A 17525-nucleotide genomic window follows, 5' to 3' on the forward strand; every position below is an offset into this window, starting at 1 on the left:
ATGTTTTAGGAGATGTTTTGGTGCTAGAGAAGGTCCACAGACAGGTCACCAGGTAGGGGGTCTCTGAGCACAGAAGCAGAGGTGTCCTGGAATCAGGTTGTAGAGAGAACCCTATTGGCCCAGTTGGAGGGTCTGTTAATAGCCTTTTTTAAAAATAAACTTTTATTTCTTTTAGAATAGCTTTAAGCTTACAGAACGGTTGCGAAGATAGTACAGTGAGTTCCCATAACCGCCACACCCAGGTTCCCCTCTAATGAACATCTTCCCTTGTATGTGACATTTGTCCCAAGTAATGAATCAACATCGATGCATTTCATTAACTAAAGCCCACACTTTATTTGGATTTCTGAATGCCCTTTTTCTGTTCCAGAGTCCCATCCTGGACACCATATTACATTTAGTCATCACATCTTCTTAGGTACCTCTTGGCTGGAATAACTCCTCAGACTTAATTGTTTTTGTTTCGTTTTAAAAAATATTGGTACTGACATATAGTTGGTACACAGTATTTTGTATTTCAGGTGTACAACATAGTGAGTCACAGTTTTTAAAGGTTATAAGATTTTCCTTGTTCTTGATGACAGTTTTGAGGAGTAGTGATCAGGTATTTTGCAGAAAGTCCAAAACTGGGTTTTGTCTGATGGTTTTCTCATGGTTAGACGAAGGTTATGGGTTTTGCGGAAGACAACCACAGAGGTGAACAGGACAGCAAGGGTCCTTATCACTGTCGACGTTGGCCTTGATCACTGGCTGACTGGGGCTTGTCAGGTTTCTCCACTGGGAAGTTTCTCTTCCCGCCTTCCATCCATAGATGTGGGATGGAAGCCCACATCTAAGGTGAGGGGTGTTACGCTCCCCCACTTGAGTTGGGGGTGTGTGTATCTAGCTAAGTTATTTGGAATTCTTGAGCAAGGAAAATTGATCATCATTTTTTTTATCATCTTCTAGCAGGTAGAAAGTTTTGTATCACAAATAACCAACCAATAACAAAGTTTTGATTTTTTAAAAATTAGTTATGTAGCTGGTATTTATTTTAAAAATAGCCCATGAATCCAGAGAAGACCAGAGTTGACTGTTCTCCTGTGGTACTTTGAATCCGGATCTTACAATGCTAAACTCAGACATAGCTCTACAACTGTTCATTAGATGTCAAGGGAGGGAAAACATGTATTTAGCAAATACTGAAGACAGGTTTCAATTATATCAACATCTTAGATGTTTCACACATTTTGATGGTTGGCTTTTATGGAAATTTTTTAGTTTGTAGACTTTTAATTGTGGCAAGATGAACACAATCCTTACCAGATTTAACACTGCTAGGGAGAAATGAATGTAAGAGACAACTCTGCGGGGTGGGGTGGGGGTGGGGATTAGGCTACTTTTTTTAAATGTATAGGCTTGTAGTGTACGTATCTTCCCAGCCTCCAGTCTATTTGATACCTGGGCTTTTTGCTGTGCTACAAAAAATAAACAAACAAACAAAAATGCTATGCAGGGGCCACTGTCATTACAAAATTCTGTTATTATTTTTACATATTGTGAAATTGCATGCAAAAGTTTACTAACTTATCTATTTCTAAATAAATTTCAGTTTTTTTTTTACTTGAAACTATGCTCTTCTTGAAATATATTCAAACCAGATTCAATCATATCATAAACATATCGTATCTGGATTTTTCTCTGCAATGTTCCTGAGTAATGAGAACAAGCATTTTAAACCTGGGGAGCATAGCTCTGCAGACCCCGACTGAGGGACAGGGGCCTAGGGTCTGAGGATAGGAGGTTCAGAGGTGGGAAACGGGGAAGCAAAGCTACAGTTATGAAGATTTTAACCTATAAATCTGAGGGCCAAGGAAATAGGAACTAAAATTGCAGTCAAGGGAATGGACTAAAAACCAAGCTTCAGTACGGATCAAGCCACCAGGGCCCAAGCCTCAGACAGTGGATGTGCACGGAAGCTTCTTTCTTTTCTAGGCTTCACGTGAGCTCCCGGTGGCCCTGAACTTGACTGTGATGCCCGGTGAAACAAATACCCTATTCTTGGGTTAAAAACTTGACTTTTACTCTTTCAATCTCTAACCCCTCGCCATTGCAGGCAACTACGGATAACAGAAGGCATCCCCTGGACACAACAGAATAAGCATGAATTCTCGGAGTCTAGTTGGCATCCTAGACATGAGAGAATTCTTAAGAAAGATTGAAAAGAAGGTTAATACAGTCTTCTGGCCGTTTTCCAGTCCCGAAATTGTAAAACCAACACAGCTGAATTTGAAAACAAGAGCTCCCATTCTTTCACACACTACGATCTCTGGACACTAACCTTTGATATTTCGGACTTGGCTGGAAATTAGTGAATTGTGAGGCCTACTCACGTTACTTGGAACAAGAACGTGTTTTGGAAATAATGTTTGCAAATACCTTTAGGGTAGCACATGGAATTGTCAGGCTATTAAGATGTGCTTATTGTGCATTTAATGAGTGGAAGTTTGACATGAGTCTGACTCCACTGGTTTCAAAAGAGGCTTCGTGGTATTCTCACTCTGGAAAAACAGACTCCTAGTACTCAATTACAATAGTGAAGGAAGTCGGGAGATGGTGGTAGCTGAATGGGTATTTGGAAACTATTAGGTAGGTTAAAGGGCATGTTTAAGCGTAAGCTTTCATATACCTGAGTGTCCCAGTAAACGTCTGAATCTGGACTGTTAGAAGTAACAGCATCTCTGGGTCCACACAAGGATTTAACAGACATGTATGACTGGCTCTCACACACGTGACGCTATCATATGCACAACTGGCTATTAGCATTTGAAATAGGTTTTGAACACAAACAAGGCCTAGATGATGGGTAATGCGGAAGTCAACTTTATATTGCCCAGTAAACCTCAAATGTCACCTCGGCTAGTTTTCTTGGCAGAAGCATTGTAAGAGGTCTAGCCCTTATAGACCCTTCAGGCCCACTGTCACCACCTGACTCCATGGGACAATGAAGCACCCTCAGGGGAAGGGGGAGGGTGGCAAAGCCTTTTGGTTCAAGAAGTACAACATGGATCAAGGTATATTTTCTGATCTAAAGTAATATGAGCACTTGGAGAATAGGGCTATCAAAAGTCCCTCCCTCTTCCTCATTCTAAGTCAGCAGAGACTTGAAGACTTTCACACGCATTATCAGTTCAGTGACATTGTTTTCCTAGGCTGTCTACTGTCTCAAACTCCAGTGGTTCATCCACACCCAATGGGAAAATGTAGCAGCTGGAAGCACTGAAAAGCTGAAGCACAGAAACTGGATGTGATTTACGGCTTGAGCAAATTGTATCGTAAAACAGCTGTACATCTTAATGAACTGATGACAGGTCATGGCTTTAGGATATGTCTTCCTGAACTGGTTAGCATCACGATCCTAGGTCGATGGAAACTACAGCTGTACAATCCATTTGGCAAACTGGGTAGCTACGAGCCAAGCCTCATGCTGGTAGGATAGGAAGGTGTCGTAAGCAGGGAACACCAAGCAGAGGAGGATGAAGACTCTGTTTCGAGAATATAAGACCGGAAGTTAATGAAATGGAAGATAAATGTTTAAATCACAAGACATTTGGGGTATTAATAACTGATATGAATAAGTGGTAATGCATCCAGGAAAGGGTTTCCAGGATGGCAACGGGATAAGAAACTAAGTTAGATGGGACTTCCCTGGTGGTTCAGTGGTTAAGACTCTGCGCTTCCAATGCAGGGCGCACGGGTTGGATGCCTGGTCAGGGAACTAAGATCCCTCATGCCTTGTGGCACGGCCAAAAAAAAAAAAAAAAGAAGAAAAAGAAAAGAAAGAAACTAAGAGAAAAAATGATCAAAAGAGTGAGGCTTCTTCTGAAAACCAGAAGACTCTGAGTGCACAGGGAGTGTGCATATTGGGGGGAGTGGGATGTGACTGCTGTTTTCAACTATTTGAAGGCGTATGTGGAAAAGTCTTACTCTGTGTTCCTGAGGCCAACGCTAGATAGAATCTATGGCAGATGGAGGGGTACTCCTGAAACATTCCATTTGCTTCCCATCTTCTCCAACCCCTGCAGTTAGGTAGGACCATGTGACTAGCTCTGGCCAATGGGGTTTGGAGGGAAGTGACAGGTATCCCTTCTGGACAAGGCAGAGAAGAAATATGGGCTGTTTATCACAGCAGCACAGCCTATCATGTCCTCACTGATATAGGAATTACATGGCAGCAGGTTTTGAGACCAAATGAAGCTTAAACTATTAGAACTGTTTAACGGGTTCTTTACTAATTATGTTGCCTTGTTCTACAAGTGTTCAATGAGAGGCTGAATTTGGAACATAGAGTAGAAATTCTTGACCTGGGTGAGTAGATTTGATTACTTCTGGGGAAAAAAAAAAAGGCAGGTTAGGGCCTTACCTTTAACTATACATAAAAATAAATAACTTTAAAATTTAGAAATCTTGAAACTATATACATATATATTACTTTCAAAATTGCAAAGAATTTTCTAAATGTAATGTTAAAATTTATAACTCATATAATGTCATTATAAAACCAAAGTGCAAACAGCTGGGAAAAATATTTACCCCAGTTATGGCAAAATATCAATATCCTTACTGCATGCGTGGCTTTACCAAGTAACTAAGAAAAGTACATGATTCCAACAGATACATTGACAAGAGACAGGTGCAAAAGCTACATGAAGCCATAGTAATCTCATGAAAAAAAACGCAAACATCACCGACAAGCCATTTTTACTCTATTGTCAAAAAAACTGAAAACAACTGATACACAGTATTGGTGAAGCCCACAGTAAAATAAGCACTCCTCTTTCACAAAGCTGGTAGAAGCAAACGTTGCTACAGTCTTTCTGGATGGACATTTATAATAAATATTCACTTCTGACTGGGTTGTATTGGGTCGGCCTAAAAGTTCGTTTGGGTTTTTCCGTAAGATGTTACGGAACGAACTGTATGGCCACCCCAATAATTCCAGTTCTAGGAGTTTATATAGAAGAATCAAAAGCTGTACAGCATGATGTATATATAAGCATTATTTATGATACTGAAAAATTGATACAAACATCCAACAGTCAGAGGATAGTAAATAAATTATAGCACATCCATGACATGAAATACTATGGGGTCATTAAAAGCCACACGTGGAAATTATATTTAATGACATGGAAAATGGTTCATGAAGTAATGTCAAGTTAAGAAGGCATATACTGTACTACATTTTGTACATATGTACATATATAGTTTGTACATATTTTGTACATATCTGTCTGTCTGTCTGTCTATCTACACATTTGACCTAGTGGCACCACCTGACAGAGGGGATCTCACCCTCCACTTTTTTCCCCGGCTTCCTGGACCGAATCACTCTCCACTCCCCTCCCTGTGGGTCACATCTTCCCAGCCTCCTTTGCTGGTTCCTTGGCATCCCCTAAATGGCAAATGTTGCAGTGCTACAGGTCTCTGACCTTGGATGCTTCCTGGTTTACACCCACTTTCCAGATGATTCCATCTACTTGCACAGGTTTAAACAGCGTCTCTGCGTTGATGTATCCGCATTCACATCTCCAGCTCAGACAGGTCCTGGTCTCCTATCAGACTCATGCCTGTCAACGTGCCTACAGGACATCTTCTCTTGGATGTTTAATAAACTTCACATGCCCAAAATTGAACCCCTAATTTCAACTGCATCCTTAAAAAAAAAAATCAGACACAGTTAAACCAACACAAGCTTGCTCTACCTGTAATCTCTCCCTTTTGGGGAAATGGCAGACCCATTCTTCCAGAGGTTTCAGCCAAAAGATTGGAGTTCATTGTTAACACCTCTATTTCCCTCAAACCCCACTTCCAATCTTTTCACAGAATCTTCCAGGTCTACCTGCAAGATAATATCCATCATCGAACTCCTTCTCAGCACCTCCACTGGTACAACTCTGGTCTCAGCTGCCAGCACCTCCCAGCTGGATCTGTTGCAACATCTGCTCTCCCTGGCTCCCCTTGTGTCCTTTCAACGCAACACAGCAGCACAAGGATCACTCTTCTCCTCAAAACCCTCAAGCCTTCCCATCTCACTTGGAGCACAAATCAAAGTCCTACAGTGGCCTGACCTCTGCCCACTCTCTCTGACCATCTTGCCCACACTCTCCCACCTGCTCACCGAGCTCCAGCCACTCTTTTCATGCTTCGAGTAGCCAAACATGGTCCTGCCTCAGGGCCTTTGCCCTTGCTGCTCCATCATTGCAACACTCTCCAGGTATCTGCAAGGCCTGCTCCGGTCTCTGTCCAAATGTAACCTTCTCGGTGAGGTTTTACCTGATTTCCTGATATTGCATAGCAACATCCGCTGCCTCTCACCTAGCTTCATGCTCCTGGGTAGCAAAAATCTCTACCTGGCACACTGCACATTTACCTGCCTTTTGTTTACTGTCTTTTTTCCTCCACTGGAATGTATGCTGCATGAGATTAGAGACATTGCTGTATTCCCAGTGCCTAGAACAGTGCCTGGCATAAAAGGAGCAGTCCAATAATTGTTGCATAAATTTTAAAAAGGCAACAAATGGTATAAAGAACCCTTACCTGGAGTTCAGGCCACCTTGTAGCCACAAACCAGTCATGTGGACTTTGGTACTGAGAATGAGTGTAGCTGCCCTGTCTATTCCATGGGCCCACTGAGAAGCATCAATAAACATGCAAGACACTAAGACATCAAAGGCGCGAGGCTGGAAGTATAAAGTCAACAGCAGGAGGCGTGTGCTTTGTCCTGGGAAAGGGACAAATGGATTCCTTTCCTCATTTTTCATTCTTAAGAGCAGTTCTCTGTGCAAGAGCAGTTGCACAGCTCTCCTGCTGTGCGTTGCTCCAGTCTCCAAAGGGGCCCTGACGGGATGCAGTGGGCCACGGGTTTCCAGCAGGAAATCCCCTTGTTTGGTGGCTTTCTTAGAAGTCTTAAGTCATTGGGACAGCGGAGGCAACCTCCAGAATGGTTCCAAATAATGACAGAAAGCTCACGATTATTCCCTTTGTGTAGTAAACATCCCTGTGGGTCAGGCAGTTTACATGCATTATGTCAAATCCTTACAACAATGCACGTGCTCCTGAGGCCAGATCTGAGCACAAAAGCTCAGGCTAAGCCTTAAGCCCTGCTCCCACCCCGCCTTTTTAAATTTTTTATTTTATATCGGAGTATAGTTAATTAACAATGCTGTGTTACTCTCAGGTGTACAGCAAAGTGATTCAGTTATTTCGGAGTATAGTTAATTAACAGTGCTGTGTTAATCTCAGGTGTACAGCAAAGTGATTCAGTTATACATGTACCTATTCTTTTTCAAATTCTTTTCCCATTTAGGTTATTACAGAACAGTGAGCGGAGTTCCCTGTGCGACACAGTAGGTCCTTGTTGGTTATGTATTTTAAATAGAGCAGTGGGTGCATGTCAATCCCAAACTCCCAATCTATCCCTCCCCCCATCCTTCCTCCCAGTAACCATAAGTTCATTCTCTAAGTCTGTGAGCCTGTTTCTGTTTTGTAAATAAGTTCATTTGTATCATTTTTTTTTAGATTCCATGTGTGAGCAATATCATATGATATTTGTCTTTGTCTGACTTACTTCACTAAGTGTCCATCCATGTCCATCCATGCAGGTCCATCCATGTTGCTGCAGATGGCATTACTTCATTCTTTTTAGCGGCTGAGTAATATTCCATTGTGTATATGGACCGCATCTTCAGTCCTGCTCCCTTTTGACCACCTTCTGTGCCTCCCTATGCTTAGTCCTTGTCATCGTGATTCCTTATGTTATAATGTCCTTGTCAGCTAGTTACAAACAAGTTTAAAAATAGAGACTTTGATAGACTTTACCCTTACTCTATAGGCTTAAACTCTATAGAAAAGAAAAATTTGACTTTGTTTAGATTACACCTGAGAAACACCCAATTATTCATTCACTCATTGATTCAACACGTTTTCAGAGCCCCTACTGTGTGTGAGCACCACACCAGGCACTGGGGATACAGCAGCTAACAAAACAGAAAACAGCTCTGCCTTCACTCAGCTACCTTCTATGATGAAGACAACAGCATAATAAACAAGCACATATAGGGAACGTCAGAAGGTGGTAAGGGCGGAACCAGAGCCGGGAAGGGGGATGAGATGTGCAGGGTGGGAGTCAAGACCACGGTCTTCAATTGAGTGGTGTCCCTCGGCCTCACTGAGGTCTGAGTGGAGGAAGATCTTGAAGGAGAGAGGGCGGCGGCCACATGGTGTGTCTGGCAGGAGATTCCAGGTGCGGGGACCAGGCAGCAGGGAGTCCCAGGGGAGGAGCGTGCTTGGCATATTTAGAAAGGTGAGTGGGACGGTAGGGACTTGGGGTTCTACTCGGAGAGCAACGGAGGTGTTGGATTGTTCTGAACGCAGACGTTAAGTTTTAAAACATATTTACATTTTAAAAGGATCGCCCTGACTTCTGTTTTGGGAACTAGGGTGGAACTGAGGGGCCAGTTAGATCATGACAATAGCCCAGATGGAGAAAGAGCCTGGCTAGGATCAGGGTAGAAGCAGTTATTCCGATGTAATAACAAATAGAATTAGCAAACAGGTAAGTTAGGAGACTGCTCTCTATAAAGCAGACTTTTCAATGCAAACAAAAGCATGGTAAGTTCCTTTAACTTACCATGTAGGTTTCAATTCACAGAAACTTAACCTGTGCACGTCACTCAGTGCACATTTTTATGTAAGCAAGGGAGACCCATCGTTGTCTTAAGAAGGTTATTGCTAAGGGGTGGGTGGGGGTGGGTGGAGGACGGATGGACTGAGAGTTTGGGGTTAGCAGATGTAAACTATTGTATAGAGAATGGATAAACAAGGTCCTACTGTATAGCACAGGGAACTAGATTCAATATCCTGATAAATTATAACGGAAAATAATGTATATCTATGTATAACTGAATAACTTTGCTGTCCACCTGAAGCTAATGCAACATCGTAAATCAACTACACTTCAAGAAAATAAATTTCTGAAAAAAGGTTATTATCAATCAGTGTAAAACAAACGGGTTTCTCATCCTTGCTTAAAACCCAGCAAGAGTAACGCAAACTTTCTTTTCTAGTTAAATTTTCAACAGGGAAATGTCCCTAGGAAGTCACAATAAACAGAACTGTGGGAAAACATGTCAAAGGTTCCTGCCAGAGTTAAACACATGCACCCCCGAGGAAAGGAGCTACTGTCTGTTGAATGTCTCAGAAGTTCAAGGAATTTGCCTTCAAAGGTCTTTCGGACAAAGACGCCTCTGAGCTCACATTCTTTTCCACGGGGTATAATGATGCTTTACAAGAAGGGGAGCCCATTTAGAAGCAGCATAAATGCAGGGCTTCTTGGGGACAGAGAGACATTGGCGACAAAAGAGAGTTTGCAGCACACAGGGAGCTGCTTTGGGGAGAGGCGGGCACGCGCGGAGCGCACCGCAGACGGGCGCATCTCGTTTAACCTATTACTCATCCTGAACAACCCTTGGGACCATCAGACCTTAGGACAGTGGCGATGCCACGCGGAAATATGCAGCATATATCACTCGAGCTGATTTCTCTTTAATTTAGTAAGTCCATATCACCGACCAAGTTGGAACACAGTGGACGTGTTAATGGCAAGAGTCTGGGCTTTCTGTTTTCCTGAGGCTTTTTTCTGCTCAATAAAGTATTTAAGGTATTACTACTATTTTTCTCTTTCTGGTCAGTCGTATAAAATGTCCTCCTTTCTTGTAAAACATCAGGATTGGCAGGACCTCAGCGATCAGACCTGTCCCTATTCCTAACTATACTCGTGGAGAAGCGATACCCAGGAGGGCATAAGCCCCTTGCCCAATATCACAGACCTGGCAAAGGGTGGGGCAGGGGCTGGGAGCCAGGTTCACTGGTGTGACAGCCCCAGCTCTTCAGCCGATAACTTCAGCAGGGCTGTTGTTCAAAACAAAACAGAACCAAAAAAAAAGAGAAAAATCCACATAGAAAACTAACTGAAAATGTATGGCTGACTCTTAGTTATGATCTGAAAACTGCATTCACCCCTTTAATACATATGTATTGATGCCTACAACGTGGCAGGCAGGCTGCTAACGTGGGAGTGAATCATGAAGAAGGCAACCACAATCCCTGTTCCCAGGAGCTTTGCAGTTGAGTGAGGAAGACAGACGATGAAACATGCAATTAAAATGAAGAGCAGCGGTGACCCTGTAGGGGAAGCACGGTGCACTACAAGAGCAAGACAGAGACGTTTTTTAAAATAAATTTATTTATTTACTTATTTTATTTATTTTTGGCTGCATTGGGTCTTTGCTGCTGCACGTGGGCTTTCTCTAGTTGCGGCGAGCGGGGGCTACTCTTCGTTGCAGTGTGCGGGCTTCTCATTGCAGCGGCTTCTCTTGTTGCAGAGCATGGGCTCTAGGCACGTGGGCTTCAGTAGTTGTGGCTCATGGGCTCTAGAGAGCAGGCTCAGTAGCTGTGGCGCACAGGCTTAGTTGCTCCGCAGTAGGTGGGATCTTCCCAGACTAGGGTTCGAACCCGTGTCCCCTGCATTGGCAGGCGGATTCTTAACCACTGCGCAACCAGGGAAGCCCAAGACAGAGAAATTTCAATAGCGTGTGTGAACTAACACAACACTGTAAATCATCTATACTTTAATAAAACTTTTTAAAAAGTTAAATCTAAATAGTCTGTGTGGGGTGAACTGTAAGGTGATGGATGGTAACTAGACTTTGGTGGTGATCACTGTGTAGTGTACACAGATGTCAAATTATAATGTTGTACATCTGAAACTTACATAATAAAAATGTGTGTGTGTGCGTGTGAGAGAGAGAGAGGTGCATTGTGTGTGTGTGTGAGAGGTGCAGTGTGTGTGTGTGTGTGAGAGAGAGAGGTGCAGTGTGTGTGTGTGTGTGTGAGAGAGGTGCAGTGTGTGTGTGTGAGAGAGAGGTGCAGTGTGTGTGTGTGTGAGAGAGAGAGAGAGGTGCAATGTGTGTGTGTGAAAGAGAGGGAGAGGTGCATTGTGTGTGTGTGTGTGTGTGAGGGGCAATGTGTGTGTGCGTGTGCGTGTGTGAGAGGTGCAGTGTGTGTGTGTGAGAGGGGGCAGTGTGTGTGAGTGTGCGCGTGTGCGTGTGTGCACATGCGTGTGCGTGTGTGTGCGTGCGTGTTGGCGTGGCAGGGGGAGGGGAGCCTCGCCGCGAGCGGGCCCCGCTCTCCCGTCCGTCTTGCTGTCCTGCGCCGCATCTGCCCACCGGCCCGAGCGAGGATGCTGCCGCCACCCTTGACCCCTCTTGCTCCTGACCCCTCTCACCCGCCCGCCATCACTTTCTGGCCGTCTGATGCTTGTAATTCCCGAGGCTGTCTCCCCTCTCCATTCTTAACACCGGCCCGTTCATCTCGGCCCGACTACTGGCCGAGTCTCGCAACCCTCCTCCCAAGATTCAGTCTTGCTTTCTTCACTTCTCTTCCTCTGCAGATGGATCTGCCTAAAGTGCAACTCTGACCACGTGAGCCCTCTGCTTAAAAACCCGTCATGGCTCCCCACTGGCTAAGCATAAAGTCCGAGTTTATTAACACAGCCCCGAAGCCTCCCTGAGTCGGCCCAGCCTCTACTTCTCCAACGTCCTCCCTTGCCTCCTGCTGTCCCTCACTGCATACGCCAACCGTTCATACTTCCCATGAGGGCAGCAGGCTCTTTAAGGCATCGGTGTTGTCACTCATGTGTCTCTGCTGCGACTGCCACCCCCTGCCACACGCCCTCCCCCCTTGCTGAGGGTCCTCCTCTCTGACTCCATTCAGGTATCCTACCTCAGGGAAGCTTCCCTGGTGCCCCTCCCGTCACCCCGCGAGCTACCTGCTGCTTCTCCGTGTTCACCTGGTACCCTGGGCACATCCTAAAAGTCACATGTCCCACGTTAAATTATAATCATGTGTCTATGGCTGTTTCCCTCCCCAGCATCTGACAAGGATGGCCTCGCTCAGCTGTGCAAGCTTAGCACCTTGCACAGGCCTGATCCACGGCAAGACGTCAATGCATGTTTGTTTAATGAAAGAATGGTGATTGCAGATCTTACATGTGGCTAATTCTCAACCCAGCAATCAAAAGTTATTATATGCGGAAGTGAAATGACGGGGCTTTGCTTTTCCCTGAAAAGGAATAACTGATTTAAGCTTCCTGAAGATTACTGATTTTGGCAAGACAGATAATAATAATATCTAAACTTGTCTGTATTTTCAAAATACAATGGTCCACACTGTTTTGTTGCCAAAGAAATATAAAATCATTATATACTCTGGTGAATTATTTTAAGTGTTACAAAATACCACAACACTAGTCCTGAGTCATAGCCTAACTTGTTTCTAGAATAGTCTGAGGAGGAGGAGACCAGCACCTGGGCAGGGTTCCGTGGGTGGCACGGCCTGGTGATGTCACCATTCAAAATAGCAGATTACCAAAATGGCATGCATTTACCTTCAAATACCTATGCTTTCTCCTAAAAGACGGACCTATCTTCAAAATTAGTTACTATTCTGTAAACACTGATGGGAAATTTAAGGAGGTCTTTGGAAGAAGAGAAGCCTCAGTAGGTGTTGGGAGGGAAAAGAGAGGGTAGCCAGATTTTATAAATGATTACCAAAGACAGCAAACTACCTATGCATAATCTAGAATGTTTATAAATGAAAATTGTACTTCTCTAACTACATAGAATCTGAACTCTGAACTTCAAATTACAAACTACACAATCACTATGACAGAGTTTGTAGCCTTTTTTTTGGTGGGGGGGGGGACAAGGAAAGCATTTTGTCATGAAAACCACCAGCCCATCCCTACCAATGCAAACATATATCCCCCTTTTCTTAATATAGCACACACGCTTTAGTTTTAGCACAGCGAGTGTTTGGAGGATTTTTTTTTCCAGTTGTGTTTATTTATAATATGGGTGTGGAGTAAAATATCACATCACAACACCTTATATACTTCCACGCAAGCCATCCTTTTCTGCCCAGAGCTATTTCTACAGTCCTCCTCAACCTCAAATTTAAAAAGTGTATCCTGTCAAATTGTGATAAATTGTTACCTGCATGGCAAAGAACTTGCTAACTAGAAGTAACTTCAGTCTTCTCAAAGTACATCCTTTAAGTAACAAATTGAATCTACACTTTGTACTTCTGTAACCTTGAAAAAAAAAAGGGTGAGGGGGGGCTCGGCTAAACAGCTGGATTATCCCCAAGAAGGCTTGAACATATTTCAAAAAACCTTTTTTTTTTGCGGTACGCGGGCCTCTCACTGCCGTGGCCTCTCCCGTTGCGGAGCACAGGCTCCAGACGCGCAGGCTCAGCGGCCATGGCTCACGGGCCCAGCCACTCCGCGGCATGTGGGATCTCCCCGGACCGGGGCACGAACCCATGTGCCCTGCATCGGCAGGCGGACTCCCAACCACCGCACCACCAGGGAAGCCCCTCAAAAAACATTTTAAAATGAAATTTTGCTCTTAACTTAAAAAAAAATGAAACGGTATAGTTTGGTGCAGAACTCATCTAAAATTAGGTCTTTGGTGAAAAATCTTTCTTCCCATAACACTAAGGCTGTGTGTTTGTGTGTTTGTATGCACTTGCCTGTGTGTGGTACTTCATGGTCGGAAAATGGTAACTTGGGCTCAAAAATTTTTTAAAAAATTTAAAAAGAGGCCTTTGGTAATGTTCTTCAACAAACCCTAAAATATAAATGTTTGTTGGAATGCTTTTAAGAAATTGTACACATAGTAAATAATCAGTTTTTTCATAAATGCAAAACTTCAAAAAGTATACAAAATATAATCAAGCAAAATGAATCTGACCTTTCATATCTAGAATAAAAGCATTTAAAAATGTTTTGTGAAACCTTAATATGTGTTCTTTTTCAATTACTGCTTATCTTGTGCTCTTTTGAATCTAACTGATTTCTAGATCTTCCCTTGCTGTTTTGTTTCCACCTACCTAGGATTTTGCTGTGTGGTGAGATGGTCCTTTTGTTTTAAGGAAAGGGGGTAAAAACGCAGGTAAATATATGTGTTGTAGTAACAGTACGTGAGATGAGTGAGTGAAGAGATATTTTCAGTATAATTTTAGCTATAATGAGCTTATCTGTTAGTTACTTGGCCAAGATCATTAAATTACAAAAATAAATATTTTATGTTATTTTGTTAGTATATTTCTTTCAAACAAAATACACAAATAACTAAGGGGCAAAGATGGAGGGCTTATGGACATGCCACTGTAGGTATAATGACAGCATAATTAGAAACTTTACTTATATTCCTAACGAATAGAATAGACCGTGATTGACCCATAAGTGTGCCTTTCCAGTTTACTTAGTCCTATATCTGTGAATCACCATCCTTCCTGAAATTAAGGAAATTAAATTAACTTAATAATAATGTAATTGGCCAGAAGACCATCATTAGAAGCAACTGTAAAAGTATCTCTTAAGGGCTTCCCTGGTGGCGCAGAGGTTGAGGGTCCACCTGCCGATGCAGGGGACACGGGTTTGAGCCCCCGTCCGGGAAGATCCCACATGCCGCAGAGCGGATGGGCCCGTGAGCCATGGCCGCTGAGCCTGCGCGTCCGGAGCCTGTGCTCCGCAACGGGAGAGGCCGCAACAGTGAGAGGCCCGCGTACCACACACACACACAAAAAGTGTATCTCTTAGATTTAACTCATCATTTTCACAATCCGGCAAACAAAATTAAATCTGTACTTATTTATCCCATAACTATTAGGCAATAACTATCCTACACATTAAGGTAAAAAAGTGGGAATAATATGAAATTTTAAGATGTCTAGATTCCTAAGAAGAATGTAAATGAAGCTTTGAGGTAGTTTTAACACGTGACATAGATTCCTCTCTCTTATTGACTAGAAAAAAAAAACTGGTGATGAAAGGGGAAGTGGTTTTGTTAAAGACATGAACAAAAAATTAAAATATCCTGTTATTTGATCTATAACCTTCATATATTAGAAATACTGATAAATATTGTCACCTTCCCCCTGGATATTGGTATGTTGACCCAGGTATAAGAAATCTTTGATCTGTTGGTTTTACAGAGTAAGACATGGTTTGAACATAGACCAGTCAAAATTCTTCCTTTGCTTTGGGAAATTCATTTGTGAGACATCTGATAGATTACATATAGTTTTAATAGTTGCTCAAATGCATACTTAAGGTCACAGAAAATTCTGACATTCCCAACATATTGATAGTTATATTGACCCAAACAGGCAAAGTGGTCAATAGCAAATAGTTTATGGCAGTAATGCCTCCAATCTCTTTAATCAGGAGTATAGAAGCAGTTCTCCAGTGGTATTTTCTATGTATCTTCAGAGAATTTGCTGCCCTCAATTCTCTTACTGAAATGGGGGGAAGCCAAATCATTGTCAATTGTATTCTAAAGTCTCTTTTATTTATGACCAAAACCTTCCCTTTAATAACACGGTGCGGGACGGGGTGGGGGGGAGACGTGTTAAAATAGAGGTTGTAAAACCAAAATCTACAAAGAAACAGAAGCCTGTATTGAGCACACATAAGAAGAAAATCTTGACAGAACTACTGTTAAAAAGCCACATGGAAAAGTAGCCCAGTGAAGACAATAGCAGTGTAAATGATATCTCAATAAACAATCCACATGAGGAACAGCTCAAGCTATGATGATAAAAGAATGATAGAACAAACAAGCAAGGGTGTTAGGCGAACAGAACAAAGCGATCGCTCATAAATGGCTTCCAGGAAAGCAAACGGGAGATTTTATAAAGAAACAGGAAAAGGGAAAACAAACTGGTATAATTTGCTGCACCTTCTAATTCTAATGAAAGTGTCTTTCAGTTTTGCTGCAGAGAAGAGGCATAACAGAAGGAGAGCTGGAAGCTGAGGATATAAATTACAACTGGGAAAAAAGGATTTCATAAGGATGGGGTAGCCTCTGGGTCCACTCCTCAGAAATCCTCTTTTAATTGGCTGGGGGCAAAGTGATGCTTACTAATACAACATGACACATAAGCAGAGATAGACTAGATCCCAAAACCAAACGAAGGAGCAAAGGGAAAGAAAAGTGAGGGTCGACACCTACCCAGCGAACTAACTGTTTTCAGGTTGATGTCCTTTTTCAACTTCAGGAGCTGATTATAAAGCAGTGAGCTCAATGGCTACAAGCTCGGTCCATTTCAGTGATATAATTTCATGGCTTTTCTAATAGAATTGCTACCAAAATCCTTGGTGGCAAGTTTCAGACATTCAACCCAGAGTACCCTGATTCTCTCAGTCATGAGACCCACTGCTCAGCCCAGCTTCCCTCATACCCGCCACTCCAACGATGGCCCTTAAGGAGCTCTGGTTGGGTTCCCGTTCCTCTGCCTAAAAGACAATTTCTTCCATCCTCATGCCCTCAATCCACCATCTCTACCGTTCTTCCTTGATCAGATCTCAGCAAGAGAGCTGGAATCTAGCAACGGCTCTGGAAGTCTCTCCCGACCACCTTACCCTCCACCAATTCCGCGTTCAATACCTCCTGTGGACGCCTGTAACCCCCCATGCTCCCCCATCATGGGCTTTATCACAGAGGCATGTAACTGCCTCTGTCTCCGTCTGTATCCCTCACTTACCTGTAAGCTTGGGGTGGGCAATGACCACCTATTTATCACTTTTGTTTCATCCCAAGGCCCAAGACATTGGTACACAATCCATACACATTTGTTGCATGATTACATGAAAACATAACCAATATTTCATTGCCTTGCATTAAAATCTTTACTTTTCTAATGACTTTTGATTTCTAATGTAAAGTATTGGGTTGGTCAAAAAGTTTGTTCGGTTTTAAGTAAAAACAAAGGACACATTTTTTCGTTTTCACCAAGAGCTTCATTGAACAATGTATTCATTAGCCGAATGAACTTTTGGGCCAGCCCAATACTTATAATGTAAATATAAATATTGCTTTCAAAAGGCAAAATTTCCCAAGATTAATTAATTTTTTTTTTAGTTGGAAGTTGGCATGTTTACGTATTCCAGCGTAATCAATTCTTTCCTTACGTGACTGAACCAAGGAAGAGAGCTGTCCTAACCAGTGAAGCCCCAGAGGGTCAAGGAAGAGCTCCTATGGCTTTCTTGGGTGACGTCCCATGGGAAGACACCAAAGGTACAGAGACGGTTTGGGAGCTGGGAGATAGGTCTTGACATCCCTCTAGTGGGGTGACACCTTCTAGTGAGGTGTCTAGATGAAGGTACAGATTTCAGCCTATCGGCCAGTGTTCCTTATACAAAACGATTTTTGTATTTTCTTGAAAGGGGGAGAAAATGTGAAAGGTGAAGAAAAGTATGAAAGAGACTCATACCTAATGTGGGTTTTTTCTGTTTTTTTTTTTCTTACTATCAGATAACTATGCATAAAAGTAATAGTTGGTTCTCCCTTGCCTCCATGATTTTCATCTGTGTGTGTGTGTGTGTGTGTGTGTGTGTGTGTGTGTTGGCTGGGAAGACA

This window comes from Orcinus orca, chromosome 12 (assembly GCF_937001465.1).
Source record: "Orcinus orca chromosome 12, mOrcOrc1.1, whole genome shotgun sequence".
In the NCBI taxonomy this organism is placed as follows: domain Eukaryota; kingdom Metazoa; phylum Chordata; class Mammalia; order Artiodactyla; family Delphinidae; genus Orcinus; species Orcinus orca.